The sequence below is a fragment of the Ambystoma mexicanum genome, chromosome 3p (genome assembly GCF_040938575.1).
Source record: "Ambystoma mexicanum isolate Mex_15411 chromosome 3p, UKY_AmexF1_1, whole genome shotgun sequence".
Lineage (NCBI taxonomy): Eukaryota > Metazoa > Chordata > Amphibia > Caudata > Ambystomatidae > Ambystoma > Ambystoma mexicanum.
Window position 1 is genome coordinate 1,163,037,927 of NC_090925.1, and position 16,567 is coordinate 1,163,054,493.

Below are 16,567 nucleotides of genomic sequence, written 5' to 3' on the forward strand. Positions count from 1 at the left end.
TAAAGGGATATATGAAGGCAAGACAAGGTTCTTTGACACCCCTGAGGCGGTGACGATGTGGCTGGAACACAACCATATGGACACGCATGATGACTCTCCCCGGCAAAAGACGAAGACTCCAACCACTTAGACACTACTGATACCTCCGGCTACAACGCTTAACTGTGGGCCATGTCCAGACGCCATGTAGGAGGGAACATGAAACTGAAAGAAGAGAAGGAAAGACAAATTGAGTCAAACAGGCGATGAGGCTGTTACAACAGCAGCTACTACGCCGGGGCTGGAGACCCAGTCCACTACGGACCAGAGGAATCCCCCCCCCCCCGCTCCATATGGATATTTGGCAGGCTACTCCTGCCGAATCTTGTGGGCCTGTGCGCACTATGGATGGACTGCAACTGTTGGGCAAAGTTGGAACCCCACGTTCCGGGGTTGGGGAAACAAAATTGAGTTTTACAGATCCAACCATGACGCGGTTTGATGCCTTCTGTTCTCTATGCTTCATTAATTGGTTAGAGTGTGCGAATGATGCTGTTTCTATTGCATAGTACACTGCTTGCGGCTATTCATCCAAATGTGCTTTATGATGCCAGGCCCTGGCGCCTTTCACTCACAAATACATACAAGGAATGATGACGCAGATTAGAATCATCACATGGAATGTCAGTGGCCTTGGCACGTACATGCGCAGAAACAGGGTTAAGTCATACCTTCAGCGCAAGAAGGTTTCGGTAGCCCTACTGCAGGAGACTCATTTAACAACAAAGGAACAAGATGCCGGTGCTAAATACTGGGGAGGCGCTGTATATGGGTCTCCTTACTCTAGATATGCCAGAGGTACTCTTAAATGGGTAGACAGCTCCTTACCCTTTCAGTTACTGAGCAGCGATAAAGATAGTGAAGGAAGATATGTCATTCTTAGGAGGCACATAGGCAGTGCAGAAGTGGTCTTTGTCAACTCATATTTCCCCAACTATGCCATACCAGTGCACATACAAACACTTACACCCCGTATTACCCCCCACAGGGATGCCTTTTTGTTATGGGGTGGAGACAATTGTGTGTGCGACCCGGTTCTTGACCGGTCCACACCACTTAATGTTTAAGTCTCTCCGGCGACGACGGCCCTCAATGCTGCAATATCAGATCTCACCCTTACAGATGTGTGTCGTGAGTTCCACCCAGATTACTATTCTTCCCCACATGATCTCCACACGAGGCTTGACTATTTCTTTGTGAGCACAGAGCACCTACGGAATCTTACCAGTGCAGAATACACGGCGCGTGTCATATCAGACCACTCCCCCTTATTATACAGTAGAACGCTGAGACGCCGTGCACCCCGGTTCCCACTTGGCGCATGCCCACTGATGCACTGCTAGACCTGGCCTTCAAGGAGCAACTTGGAGAAACACTGGCCCTTTTCCTGGAGGAAAACATTGGTAGTGTAGGAAGGTGGGGGACGGTTTGGGAAGCCCTGAAAGTGGTCACTAGCTGTGAAGTCATAGTGGGGTTGGTGGTGTTCGGAGGCAACTGAAAAAGGAACTTGAGGCCCTAGAATGTAGAATAGGAGAGCTGGAAACGACACACCCTGCAGAGCGAGCTACTATGCGTACCCTTACGGAGGTCTGTGATGATCATTGAGCTACTTCGGAATGCCTGTCCAAGTTTGACTATGTGGCTAACATCGCACGCATGCACACAGAAGGGGATACATCTGGGCGACTCCTCGCCTGGCTTTATCGTAGGGAACACCCTAAAACCCTGGTCACACAATTGAAAGATGAATGTGGGAAAACATGGAGGGCTCAGTCAGCTATAAACGGAATATTCGCCACATGCTATGCTACACTGTACAGTCACAATACCGGAGCCCCTGCAGATGAAATAGAAGAAGTTCTCACAGACATCACCCTCCCGAAGCTCACTACCAGCCAACGTGACTCCCTGGACCAACCCTTCACCCTGCAGGAGTTGGAGTCTGCAATTACTGCATCATCCTCAGGGAAGACCCTGGGTAGCGATGGTCTACCTGCAGAGTTTTACAAAACCTACCAAAACATAGTAGCTCCGACACTCCTGAAAGTCTTCGAAGAAGCCTTCGAGACGGGTGAACTCCCATTTACAATGAAGGAGACTTGGATAGTCCCCATACTTAAGCCAGGGAAACCCCCAGACATGTGCGATTCGTACAGACCATTGGCCATGCTAAATTACAATGTCAAGTCGTTAACGACGATGCAGGCATCTCGCCTCCGACAATGTTTAAAGACCCTAATACATCTGGATCAGAGCGGATATGTCCCGGGGCGCAACACCACCCTAAGCCTTTGCAGACTACAACATGTAATTGAGCAGACGCATAGCCATGAAGAACATTATGTAGTTGCATCACTCGATGCAGTTAAAGCTTTTGATTCTGTTTATTGGGAATAGATCAAGGCTACATTAAAAAGCTTTGGATTTGGGGCACGATGGGTAAAAATATTCTACACCTCCCCCATTGCCAGAGTCGGAACAGGGCGTCATATATCCAAGCAATGGGACAACCAGAGAGGGACCCGCCAAGGTTGTCCTCTTTCCCCAATGCGTTATATCTTAGCGCTTCAACCTGTTGCGGGATTCCTCAGTCAGGAGTTTCTGATGGCTTGGATACATATAGGCAATACCACACATCTACTTTCACTGTATGCCGATGATGTCCTACTCTACTTATGTCAGCCACACCACAACCTTCATTTGATGCTTGAGATACTGGATAATTTTGCAAAATACTCAGCGATTGATTTTAATAGACAAAAATCATGTCTTTTGGGGGTGGGAGGTGCTAGAGAGCCTGAACAAGATGGCAGCAAGCTGAGAGAGCTCACGCGGACGGAGACCAACACTGTGGCTCTTCGCCCCATGAAACTGCATATATTCGCTGAATTGTGAAGGGACTATCTTGCAGAAGTATATGACCGCAGGCACAGCAACTCTGGTGCAGATCGGAGCAGCAACAACAGAGAACTGAGCCGCTAACTTCCAGGCAGCTGCAATCCGATGCCTGGCCTCAGCAGAAAAAAGGCGCGAACACGGTGACTCAAGCGCCGGAGACTTGCAGAGCGGCCGTTCTGACAAGGGGAGAAGCGAAGCATCTGCTGCAACCGCGGCACTATTAGGATAATAGAGCCATAGGTGCCCCTGTACCTGTACGGGATGACCAGATGATGGAATCGGCTCCCGGGGTGGGAGACGACAATGGGAGATGCCCGCCCGGGGCTGGTGCCCCTGCTGGTGCTGCCGGCGGGGACAGTGACATGGCCGCCGAGTGGGCGCTCCGTAGCCACCTGAGGGCCAAAGGGGACAGCTGCTCAACGTGGGCTCCCTTGACTGCCCGATGCCCTAAGATCGCCGGCACAGTACCCCGAAAGTAAGTCTGCAGCACAGCGGGGGCGGTGGGCCCACTTACATCTGTGTATCCAGCTGCAGAATATCACAGTCGGGAGCGTGCAGAGCAGCAGCCTCTGCTGCAGCAACCCCCCACACTGGCCCACTCCGGGAGACTGCACCCAGCACCGGGTAAACTTCTTTATGTAAAGACGTTTGTTGGCGGCCTCCGGGAGGAAGAGGGACGGGCTGACCTGCCCCTGGATACCTGGGACCAGTGGTCAGCGCCAGGAGGCTCAACCCTCGTAGCTCCCCCCGCCTAAGCAACTGACTGAGCGTGCGGGCGTGGGACGGCGGCTGTGACACCGGGTGGGCCCTCGGCCTCCCCACGCCCTCGCTCAGCCAGGGCCGCAAGTCCAGGGCCAGAACTGCCAAATGACCACACGGGTGGCGCGAGACCGGGCCGCCTCCTTCAAATCTAACAGTAGAGCGGCCACAGCCTGCAGGGACCCAGCGCCACAACTCCTAACACTAACTAAGAAGCTATCATTGGTAGCCCCCCTGCCTAACGGGGGAAGCAGCACCAAAGAAGTAACACCCGCACCCACCCACGGGTGGAGCCGGAATAGAGTCTGCCTCCAGCCCCCTGCTCAACGAACTCATTGACCATCTTTGGAGAAACGGGCTGGTGCAGGACATAGAGATCGGGCAAACAAGATCACTGACGGCTCGACGCACCCGAAGGGGGGGGAAGCTAAAGTCGGATGAAAGCACTAGGAAGACACACCAAGGGGAAGACCAGAGACACACCAGAGGAGGCCCTTTGAGTACGCCCCCCGGGGCATGGTGTACTTAGGCAACTCCTCAATCGCTTAAGGGGTCGTCAAGACCACCCTCTCGACCCGGCTATCTAGAAAAAAGACGCAGTGGGCCATGCAAAAGGTTGTACAGACAGTAGGGCTGGAAGATTACGCAAGAAAGCTGACATGGAAGTCCTGGCGCAGCTGCAAGCTATCCTGACCGAAATGAAATTGATTGTTCAAAGTACTCAGGAAACAAACTGTATGGTCCAAGAGATAAGAAAAGACCTCCAAGATGTACAAAGCCAGCTAGCCACATAGGCCGAAAGGACCACGAACAACGCATAAGCGTGCTGGAAGACAACCAAACTACAGTGGAAGCTGACCTCGACGGGGTCATGAAAGAAGTACAGCGGCTGGGGGGAAAAACTGGAGGAGCAGGAAAATCGCTCACGCAGGAACAACCTGTGGGTGATTGGAGTCCTGGAAAACACAGAGCGCACGGACCTGGAAGGCTACATCTATGACCTCCTGCTCAACGACCTCCACATTCCCAATGCCAAAGATCTCACCATCAAAAGGGTGCATCGTGCTCCAATCTCAAAGCCAGCGCCCAACAAGCACCCCCGTGTCATCACCATGAGGCTCTTGAACGTCCAGCATAAAGTTTTCCTCCTAAAAGCCTACAGAGCGGCACTCCCGCTGCGTAAGAATGGCTCAGAGATAAAAGATATTCTATTACTACTCTATTGAGGTATCTAGACTGAGGAAGATCTTCAATCCCATCTTTGAGGCACTCCAACACAAAGATCATAGACACTACTTAAAATTCCCTGCTACGTGGGGGCGCTGGCACAGGGCCGTCAGAGGCTGGAACCCGAAACGCAGGAACTGCACCAAAACACATGACGGACTCTGGGCAAGATTCCCCGACTTAGAAACAGGGTAGCCTGACCCCATCGCATCCCTACACCATCCAAAAGGGCAGAGTGACCACATGGGTAGGCTTCGTGCCCTTGCACGATTTGCTCTCGCGTCTATTACCACCCCCTCACACAAGCTAGTTAAGACATATGGGCAGCGCTGGCACGACTCTTCCTCTGGCTGGTCAAGCTCATATGCGGGTAACACAACCCACTATTGGGTAAGTGCCGTGTGATTGGCACACCCAATGTTTTTGTATAAGGTTAATCAGAGGCCATGGTTCAGACCTCATAATTGTTGTTTGGGCAACACTCCCCCACAAGGCCTTCCCCTTGAGGTGACAAGGTGGTTTTTATTCACCCCAATGGCAACCAGGAGGGACCAAAAACGCGGTGGGGCATAGGGCTAACCCCACAGAATACACTCCCTGCCGGCCCAATGGCTAATATCTCCTGCGCGACCCTAAAGATCCAGGACCTGGGGCACCCCATTAAGCGCAGACGCTTACTGCACCTGATGCGGGACATGCAGGGCGACATAGTCTTTCTACAAGAGACGCACCTCAATGGGATAGAAGCTGAGAAATTGGCGCAGGGATGGGTGGGGGCGGCGGCACACTCGCCACACCACGGGAAGTGCAGGGTTTCAATCCTGATTCACAAACGGATTCCGCTGCAGATTCAATGCACGGTTAGCGACAAAGTAGGCCGATATGTCCTTATTCAAGGTCAATTACACCAGCACCCGATCACACTACTGAACCTATACGCCCCCACCACTGACTCCCCGCTATTCTTTGTCGATACATTCGTGGAATGCGCTAACTATATGGGCAACCTCACGATCATAGGGGGCGACTTCAACCTGATTCTAGACCCGTACAGAGATCGTAGAGGCCCTGCAATAGCGAAGATAACTAATGTGAAGAGACTAGCCCTAAACACCCTAATGTCCGATCTGCACCTAGTAGATGTTTGGAGACATGTCCACCCCAAGGACCACGACTTCACCTACTACTCCCACCGCCATGACTGCTATTCCCGCCCGAGCTATTGGCTAATGCCCGCCAACACCACCCATATGGTCGCAAGATGCGAAGTCCAACCGACTACCCTCTCCTATCACGCCCCGATCCTGCTCCGTCTCACACTCCTGGAATCGCCCCGGAAACCCCCCACCTGGCGTTTAAATCTAAGACTGCTCCAGTCTCCCGACCTTGTAGGAAGTCTGTCGGAGGACACATAACTTCTGGGCAGACAACCTAGCCCCAGAGTTCACACACTATAGATGCTGGGATGCCTTCGAAACCTACTCTAGGGGGCAGTGCATCTCACGCTTGGCCCATAAACTAAAGGGATGGGGGGGAGAAGGAGAACACCTTGATCAAAGAGCTCAGGTCACTTGAAAACAGACATAAGGCAACCCGGGACGCATCACTCCGACCCCAGATTGTGAAGATTAGGATCAAAAGGCACAGAGGGCATACACTAGCTGGGCCCAAAACTATTACCTGGAGGGGGACATACCTCTACGAAAGTTGGCACTGGCCCTCAAGCAACGTCAAGCTGCCCAACTAATCACAGCAATCAGGGATGACACTGGCACGCTGGTCAAAGGGGATGACTGTATAAATGCCAGGTTGGCTATGTTCTATCATGAGCTATACCCCGACACGGATTCATGTGCCCCTCAGCAAATAGACGCGTTCCTGGAGTCCATACCCCTACCCTGTATCACAGCAGACCAAGCAGTAGCCCTAGACACACCCATCACCTCCGAGGAGATCACCCGAGCTATACGATCCCTGTCAGGGGGGAAGGCATCGGGCCCGGGCGGCATCCCGATAGACCTCTACAAACATCTTATAGACGAAAACGCCCCACACCTGGCCGAAGTCTTCGAGGAAGCCCTATTACACAAACGCCTACCCAGATCCATGCTGGGAGCTAATATTATAGTATTTCACAAAAAAGGGAAAGACCCGGCACTATGTGGGTCCTACAGACCAATTCAATTAATTAACGCGGATGCAAAAATTCTAGCAAAATGCCTGGCCCAAAGACTCGAGCACCTCATGTCGCTACTTGTCCATAGAGATCAGACAGGCTTCATTAAGGGATGACACTCAGGAGACAACATCCGCAGGCTACTGCATATTATCGCCGGAAAGCAGGAGCCCCACGACGCTATAATGGCGGTAGATGCTGAGAAAGCATTCAACAAGGTGCAATGGGGGTTCATGTTCAAGGCTCTCCAAAAATATGGCTTTCCCTCCAGACTGATTCAACTAATCAAGCTCCTTTACACCGATCCTATAGCAACAGTGATCACAAATGGTGTGGCATTGGAAGAATTTACACTGCAATCGGTACGCGCCAAGGCTGCCCGCTATTGCCGCTCCTGTACGCCCTATCCATTGACCCTATCGCGATAAAGATGTGCACAGATCCAAAATCGGCAGGGATCCGCCAGGGACCAGAAGAACACAAAGTCTCGCTGTACGTGGATGATGTCCTACTCTACCTCAGCAATGGCCCTGAGACTCTTCCCCTATGTACAATCCATTTTACAAGAAATAGGCCCAATTGTCGGCTATAGAGTGAATTGGAGCAAGACCGAAGTTATGCCCCTTCGCTGCGACATTCCCTGTGACCCTGGAAGCATCGCTCCTGTCACGCTCCAGCCACACTCCTTGAAATACCTAGGGATCCAAATAAGCGCTAGCATAACGGAACTCAGAGACCTTAAATACGCTCAGACTCTAGACAGCATCCGTAAGGACCTTGAGAGATGGGATACACTAACACTATCGCAGTCAGGGAGAATAAATGCTCTGAAAATGAACTCTTTTACCAAATTAATATATATTGCAGCAATGATCCCAGTCGCACCGACCACACGCATGCTCCAAGAGCTGAACAAGGCCGTCAGCAGGTTCATCTGGAGGGGTAAGAAAGCCTGTGTCCAACTCGCAATCCTACAGGCACACAAAGCCTTTGGGGGCATGGCAGTTCCTTCCCTCAATGCGTACTGTCAAGCAGCTCAATTAGTATGGACAAAATGTTGGCTCAACAGGAGCGAAGACACCAGTTGGCACAACTTGGAGACATCCATTATGGCCCCACACCACCCCATCGAAATCATGGCGACTCCACTATACAGGCTCCCGAACAATGTTAGACGCCACCCCATACTTAGGCCAACCCTCCAACAATGGCATAGACTTCGAACGGTACAGGTTGATATTGTCCTGGGGAGCGTCGCAAATAGCGTACCGCCGAAAGGCTGACACTTGGGCCAACGTTCGAATGATGGACATCCTAGAGGATGGGGTGCCGATGGGATTTTCGGAAGCCCGCCAGAAGCTCGGGATGGGGCCGGGCGATTGGCTACTCTATCGCTCCATCCAAAAGACAATACTCCAGCACACTAGGCACAAATCCAGATCACAACCCCCCATGCCGTGTGAAAAAGAAATGGACCATAACTCCGAAGCTTTTCCACGCATTCGCACCTTCTATTTGATGGACATCCTCAATAACCTTCACAGGCTTAACACACTAGCTTCTGCCTGGATGGAAGATCTGAGCACGCCAGTGTGTACACCCGACATACAAAGAAGTTTTACAGTGATCCTTGGAGCCTCCATCAATCTCAGAAACAGACACCCAATTAAAAATCATGCAACGCCTATACTACACCCCCGACAAGATGCACAAAATGGGAATCCAATCTAACAATCAGTGCTGGAGAGGCTCCCAGGGGATCAGGACCTTGGGTCACACACTATGATCTTGCCCTGGTTTAGCCGCATATTGTAAGCTGGTTTATCAAACAATAACTGACATAGGGGACGCCGACGTCCCCTTCTCGCCACTGGTGCTGGGAGATGATGGTATGGACTGGCACCAGGATCCATTAACTTGCAAAATGATCTCCGTCGTCATGTTTTCGGCGCGGAAACTCCTGATACTACACTGGCAGTCAGACCGAGCACCGACTGCCGCCGAATGGTTCAAATCACTCTCCAGAATGTGGAGCGTGCGGCCTACAAATGACTAATGGTAGCCAATCCCACTAAAGGACACTGCTTCGGAGAGTTACTAGAGGCGTTCATATGGTCACATCGCATAAGGCCTGTTCCAGTTGAAGCACCCACGTGGCCCACCCAATCTACCGGTGATCCCTGCAGAAGGAGTGTCAGGAAGGACTTGGAGTGGGAGGGGAAGGATTAATGCTGATTTGGGGGCTTTTTGAACATCGCAAGTGGAAAGGGAACCAGCTAGGGGATATGGGTGGGAATGGCCAGGGGGGGGGGCAAATAAGGCTCGCTGAAGAACTCTATGAACTGATCGTATTGTGAGCATAATAGACTCCGGCTGGGACAAAGATCGGGATCCACGCCACACACGTTGATCCTGGCCACAGAACAAGGGGATTGCTTTTGTTTTGTTTCGATTTGTTAAAAATGTTTGTTTTTCAGAACATGCTAATCTTGCTCTCGAAAATCGAATAAATTAAGTTTGAAAAAAGAAATCATGTCTTTTCCCACTGGCAAAGTTGAATGATACCGAACTAACCCAGACATTAATTTGGGCACTGAAGTGGGAACACGACTCATTTCGGTACCTGGGTATACAGATAGCACACACCCCAAGACACACACAAGCTTAAAACACGCAGAGGGCGGTCGAGGGAGTCAAAAGATCAATGGTATTCTGTTCTAAACTACCTCTCTTGGTTATGGGCAGGGGGGCCATCACAAAGATGATTATATTACCACGTTTGTTTTACAGGTTCATCAATGTCACCTATTACATTCCAGCCACCTTTTTTTAGAGAGTTGGAATCCATGCTTGAAACATTTTTGTGGGGCTCCAAGAGACATAGACTATCTACAATGATACTGACACTTCCTTTTGCACAGGGCGGCATACAACTGCGCAACTTGGAATACTATCTGGCAGCGCAGCTTGGTTTCACTGCCAGGTGGCTGACGGATGAGCCTAACACAGAACATACTCTACTGGAGGCCTTGATACACCCAGTGCGCCTGTGGGACGCTCTCTGGCATCCCTTAAGCACCTAGGTTTCACACCCTCTACTAGTTACGCTGGGCAGACAGATCTGGCGACGGACCATGAGGATTCTGCGGCTTACGCATCCGTACTCTCCACACAAATCTTTGATGGATAGCACACAATGGGACCCGCAGGAGCTGAAGATAGCACCATGGTGGGAAGATGCTGGCATTGCGACATGGGAAGATTTGTATGATAATAGCGTGTACAGAGAGTTCTTAGACCTCATCCCAAAACAAGGTCTCTCAAAGGGGACGTTCCTTAGGTACATACAGATAACCAAGTTTGCTAAACGTGCTTGCCCTACCTTGCCGGAAGAACCACAACCACATATTCTCCTTACACTCATGTATGAGTTGGAGGATGGGTGGAGACCGGTGAATATATAAGGCCTTGGTTGATAGTGAGACTGTGTACCAGACTAATCTTAGGGCCAAATGGGAAGTGGATCTGGAGGAGGAATTCACGGATAAACAATGGAAGCAGGCACTCGGCCATGGCAAATATGTCTCGCGCAATGGCAGATTCCGACTCCTGCAGGTCAATGTCCTTCATTGTACATACTTGACCACAGCTAGGGTTGCTAAATTTAATAAGGACGCAACATCCGCTTGTCCACTATGTGGCCAGGCTGATGCACACTGCTCAACTCAACTGCAATGGGATCAAGCATACTTGTGTAAGCGCAGGGATCACCAGATATAAGTGGACACCACAGGAGTGTATGCTGGGCACGTACACTAGAGACAGTAAGAGCAAGCACATTCTTATGTTCATGGACTTGGTGTGCATATTTGGTAAAAGGTGCGTAGCCATGTCTTGGAAATCGAATAAGGGCCCACGATATGAAATTTGGCTAAAGGAAATGCAATGGTTGAGTGCAGCCGAGACCACAGCCTGGGGTCAGGCTATTAATATACATGGAGGGGAGGTGGGCATTCAGTTTGAGGCTTGCAAGGCATTGGTTCACACAGCCCTGTACACATCGGATGACAAACCACCGTGAAATGTTGAGAGTTGTATGTAATGTGTCAATATTGATTGTCCACCTCTGTCTGCGGTAAAACGCCCTGTATGTCTTTTTCTCTCACGCAAGCAGTGACCTTAATAATGAATGCTCTACATGTTGGAGCGAAATGGACAGAGACCACCAGACATAGGCTGTATCTGCACGAGATTGTTTTTTTTTATCGGTTGTTTTCCTTTGTTTTCCTTTCCCTTTACCCAATTTGGTTTACTCTTCCCCTTGTTCTGGTTTCTTCTTTCTTTGTTCATATTACCCAGAATTATTGGCCTGCTATGCTTAGTTAAACAACTTGTTCTTGAAAAAGTGTTTGTACCTAAATTAAAATGCCAATAAACAAATAAAAACAATAAAAAGTATAAGTCACTTGCAATACTTTTTGCGACAATTCCAAGCTCTAACAAAATAGCTGGAAATTGTTTAGACTTTGGATGTACATTTGTTTTGTTTTTTTACATAACCCCAGAGCCCCTAGCACAGTATTAATGTTATTTGCTTTTAGGGTAGGAACAAGCCACCTTCTTTTAAGTTGACTTGGAACTAGACAAAAAAAAGAAAATGGTATTCGTCCTCTCTATCGGCTCCACACATTGGGCAACTTATGTTTGCGCGAGTTTACCAGTTTCTGGTTTTGAAATTTAAGGGTAAAATGCCTAGGTGTAGTGTAAGGTAGAGGTTTCTTGCACCAATTGGTTTGATCTAGGTGAGATCGCTTGCAGCCTAGATCCAATTTAGTTTTAATATAGATGCATAAAGAGCTCTTGTGCTCATTTTTACATAACCAGTCTGCTAATGCCCAATCCCAGTAGAAAATGTTTAACCTTACAAGGTCAGCTCGAGCCAGTAATTCCGGGTTATACCAAAAGGAGCCTAAACCAATCTTTACCAGAGAATTCTTGATGTGCTGGAGCCATCCCCAGGGTTTAGCTTGGTTGTTCGCAACAGTGTCCAGCAATGTTCCCTTGCACACCAATAGTTGTTTTTTTAAAACACATTTTATTTGTTTCAATATTATTTAACATACATTACACCAAAACACGGTGCACAAACAGTCCCCTAACATTTCCCCTCCCCTCCCCTTAGAGCCACGCAATTCCACAGCCTTCACTTCCTAACTCATGGGCGCAACGCTTCCCTTGCACACCAATAGTTCTGTATGGGACCACATCTTAACCCAGAATAGAAGTGGTTTTAAGTGCATTACTGCGTTTGTGCTAAAGACGTTGGCTGCCTGCTACATCCCTGAAACCTTGTATTGAATGGTAACCCAGAGGGAGACCTGGCTCCATATTGGAGAGAGTAGAGACAACCAAAACATTTTAAAATGCATCCTTCCTGGCACAGTTTACTTAGTTATAAGATGGTTATTTTGTAAATAAATCTTCTGGCCTCTGTGAAATGGGGGGCGATGGGCGTGGAGTGAATCCCTGTATCGGGACAAGTTGGCATGCCCGAATGGGTGAACACTAAAGGGAGGGGAGGGGTTATCTATGAGGAATGGGGCACTTAGGTGCGATCAGGATGCCAACCCTGATGTCAAAATGGCAAGAGGTGCTGTTCGGGATGCTGAACCTGATGTCGGCAAAACGGCCTGGGGTGTCTGTGCTACACAGAACGGTAGAGCAGACGCTGGTTCAAGTAACGCGCAGGGCCACTTGGATCCGCAGCAATTTGGATACCACCCAATATGCACACAGGCACCCCCTGAACACACGCCATTACTGTGGCACGGCAACACTCACAGAGCCTGACATAATGACGACCAGGATACATACACTGTGTTCGGACACCGACTTGGAGAAGGTATCATGGTGGTCAAATGTAGCCTTAGGATTGCAGGAAAACAGGGGGCGGGTATCCTGATGAGGAAGGGGGAAGTATTACATTGAAACTCAGACTGGGATTGGCCAAGGCCGATCCAATCCATTACAAAAGAGGTCCCAATGGATGCAATGTGTTTTTTATTGCCTTTTTGCATTCTAGGACGAAGAAGCTGATTGGAGCCCACAGTACTATTGGGCTCATTAGGCTGATAGATCAGAAGAAGAACAGGCTAAGGGGTGAATGGAACCAAACTTATCCTAAGAACAGACTGATACTGAGAAGATCTAAAGGTGAAGAAACCTTATGGGATCTGTATTAGGAGTTGAGAAGAAGTGAATTAAAGCATTATACTACCACCTTGGTGTCTGAGTCTCTCTCATCTCAGTCACATACGTGCTTATCTGCAGTCACCTTCTTGTCAGACTAGAACTATTGGGAAACATTGTAGGGATACTTTCTTGGCAAAGGCTGCGTTCCTGCTGGATATTTCGGAAAGTTATTTATTTTGTTTGAAATCCTGTTCATTTAATTGCTCAACCTCTTAGCCCTGAGTTTATGCTGCAGAATTTGGTGGGTGACGTAAATCTAAAGCAAATTGAACTTAGATTTTTTTTAAAGTATATTTTCTTTATTCAATTATTTACAAACTAATATTCTCAGCTAAGTATTAAACTCACACTCGTACATTCCATCCCTTTCCTCCATACATATGGCACATTCAGTCCATTGGGACGGGACCAGAGCACTTTTTTGTAGCACCAAAATAAGTTAAATTTTCACACGAGAGCCGGTCCATGTGCGGCCTTAGCCTGCCTTTGGCCTTCCTATGCCCTGCGCAGGCCTCCCCCAACAGTCCTTTTCGCCACCTTCGGTACAACAGTGACGCACTTTACCACCTCATTACCCAAAATGGTGGACCCTCCGAACGTTACGTCGAAAGCAATTTCACGAACACCACTTATTGAGGCCAGGCCCAGGTTGGTGCCAAGTGCATCATTAGGCATAGATCTTTTTTCGTCCCCAGAGTTGAATGCTCATCATATAGATGGAAGTCGTTGCCTTTCACAATATCCCTTCCTCCCACATCTTCCCATTACAGAATGTGGATCAGTGGTTAGGAGGCCATTTAGGACAACCGCTATCTGTAGACAGCCAAGACAGTACTGAAGTGGCTCTCACCAAATCTTCTGAATTTGGTGCATTTTGAACCAATAAATAATTATTTTAAGGCTCTTTTCAGAGACCTTCTTTCACAATCCCATGATGTGCTCATGAGATTCCTCCTATGCACCCTGCTGCTGCTCCAGTGAAATGTCCCCCAGAACCAAAGAAGCACAAACCTCAACCACATGCTCCAAAGCCGGTAAATTCTGCAAAACCTCTGGCACATAAGTGAGATACTGACATGCAAGAATAAGATGACGACGAACCTTGGTTTTACGTTTTTGCATTCCACGACAGGGTCCTAGACCTAATATTATATTTGGCTCTGCCCAGACCAGAATCTCCACTGACTGAGGTAGGAGTACTACCGGGAGCCTTAGCCTTCTCAGAAAAATCAGGACTTGCGTCACAAAAGGATGTCCTGTCAGAAGCTAAAAAACAGTGGGAAAAACCACATTTTAGACCTCACATTAATCGTAAGATGAATTCAAGATGGCTCTTTTTTCTGAGGATGTAACTCTAACCACTTGTCCTCAACCCTCATCAACAGTTGTATTAGCGGCTACGCTTTATTGAGAGGCATCTTATTCCACCTCTTCGGCGTTACAGCTCTTGAACAAAGGATACATTGCTAAAAAGAGCTGCAAAGAAAGTTTCTTCCAACTCTGCTCTTCTGCTTTGACAAGCAGACCTTGAAGAATTATTAGTAGCAGCTAATCTAAAACTTTGGGAATAGGTGTTGGAGTTTGAACAATTCATTCCTGCAGACAAACTTGAACAAAGCGGCATCACTGACACTAGAATAGTGAAGCAAGAATTATTTGAATCCACAGCCCATCATGTGGACACCAAGCCAGGGGTATAGCTATGGAAGTTGACACCCATTGTCGGGCATGGCTCCATGCCACAAAGTTCACAAAAGGATAAAGTCTTCAATAATCTGTTTGAGTGCAAGGATCTGTTCCATAACTCGACTGACGAGGATCTCCCAAAAGGGAAAACGAGCACCATTACAGCAAAGTTGCTATCTGTCCTACGTCCACTGGGCAGAAGTCCACCTTCTCACAGAGATCTCATTTTTGGTCCCAATCATTTGCAGGGTTTTGCTGTTTCCAGTACCGCACATCCACAGCGCCAGATTGCTCGCCAACTATCTACTGTCAAAAGCAGAAAAGAACTGCAGGCTCAGCTGTCTTCTCGCACTCCTTCATCCGCAGTGGCATCTTCTAGCAACACGAACAAAACCTCCAAGTGATGGTTAGAGCTGGTTACATGGAACCCCATTGGTGGCGCATGCCCTGCCATCTGGAAACTTGCAGGACCATCATCTCAAATGCATGGATCCTTTTGGTAGCTTACAAAGACTTCCGCCTTTCACTTCCAACTTCATCCTTCCTGCCCCCTCTTTCCCAGAGAAAATCGGCCACTGCTCCTCAGCTAAATTCAGACAGTTCTCTCTATGAAAGCAACAGAGACAGTTCCAACGGCAAAGCTGGGCATGGACTTTTATTCTAGTCTCTTTACAGTGACCAAACCAAACTAGGTTGGCCTGCACAGCAAAATATTAGACCTGTCGGATTTCAACCTTCATCTCCCCCAAGAGGGTTTCAAGATGATCACCCCAGCACACATCCGATCTACACTTCAGCAGGGAGTTTGCCTCTGTGCAGTGGATCTGAAAGATGTGTACCTACATACCCCAATCGTGCCTCAACATTGCAAGTTTCTACAATTTTTCAATTGGGAGAGTTTAATTTACAGTACTGAGTTCTCCCTGTTAGTTTGAACTCCGCTGAGAGATTTCATCAAAATGTCAGTAGTTGCATCTCACCTCCGACTGCAGGGAGTTCATGTATATTCATACTTGGACAATTGGCTCATAAGGTCCCTTTATCCACAACTGGCAAAGTTCCACTTAATCCACATTCCCAATTGCTTAGGCCTGGCAGTGAACTGGTTGAAATCCTCATGACAGTCTCACAGGATCAGAATTTCATATGAATTTGTTGCAGTAGTCAGGATGTTCGTTGCAACAGAATAAGTAAAGGACCTGCGTCAGACCTGTTCCTTTTCCCTACAATTATCCCACATGACCGCCTGATGCTTAGGGCTAATGACACCCTGTGTCTTGATGGTAACATGAGCAAGGCTAAAAATTAGAGAAATGCTGATAACTAAGACAGGTTTGGTGTCGGGCTTCCCATCAGTCTCACTTACTTCCTGTTACATAGGAGATAAACCCAGAAAATCTAGCAGAGGGGACTCCCTTCTTAGAGTCTGCTCCTCGGGTTACAATCACAAGACTCTTCTTCTCTAGGTTGGGGGCAACTCTAGACCATTTAAAAGAGAAGGGTACATATATATTTCTTGGAATTAGCAGC

At 48.6% G+C, this 16,567-nt stretch overlaps 1 protein-coding gene across 11 annotated transcripts in view; it reads left to right on the forward strand.

Moving 5' to 3' along the window:
* Nucleotides 1–16,567, forward strand: part of JADE2 (jade family PHD finger 2) — a 1,406,581-nt gene that overhangs the window by 92,607 nt on the left and 1,297,407 nt on the right. The window lies entirely within an intron of this gene.